General features: G+C 51.2%; 1 non-coding gene across 1 annotated transcript; it reads left to right on the plus strand.

Moving 5' to 3' along the window:
• Positions 1–104: 104 nt before the first annotated feature.
• On the plus strand, positions 105–223 carry LOC124891828. The gene has a single exon (XR_007049900.1). It is a non-coding gene; the product is annotated as a 5S ribosomal RNA (ribosomal RNA).
• Positions 224–465: the final 242 nt, after the last annotated feature.

Consider the following 465-nt stretch of genomic DNA (forward strand, 5'->3'; position numbering starts at 1 on the left):
ATTATGCCTCTTTCTCCTGTGCCGCCCGTCACACCCCGAACGCGGGGTGTGACGGGCGGCACAGGAGAAAGAGGCATAATAGAATTTGGAGTGCTGCGAATGACGGATGCGATCATACCAGCACTAACGCACCGGATCCCATCAGAACTCTGAAGTTAAGCGTATTTGGGCGAGAGTAGTACTAGGATGGGTGACCCCCTGGGAAGTCCTCGTGTTGCATCGCTTCCTGTTTTTTTTTCCTTTAAAATTCAGTTTAATTTTGCCAGTTCGATCGGCGAATCTTTTTGTTCTTCCTCTTGGCGGTAACAAGACAAGGGGCGAGGCGCGGAGGCCCGCGTGCGGGGTGTGACGGGCGGCGAAGGAGAAAAAGGCATAATAGAATTTGGAGTGATGGGAATGACAGATGTGATCATACCAGTACTAATGCACCGGATCCCATCAGAACTCCGAAGTTAAGCGTGTTTG

The sequence above is a fragment of the Capsicum annuum genome, unplaced genomic scaffold (genome assembly GCF_002878395.1).
Source record: "Capsicum annuum cultivar UCD-10X-F1 unplaced genomic scaffold, UCD10Xv1.1 ctg40917, whole genome shotgun sequence".
NCBI lineage: Eukaryota > Viridiplantae > Streptophyta > Magnoliopsida > Solanales > Solanaceae > Capsicum > Capsicum annuum.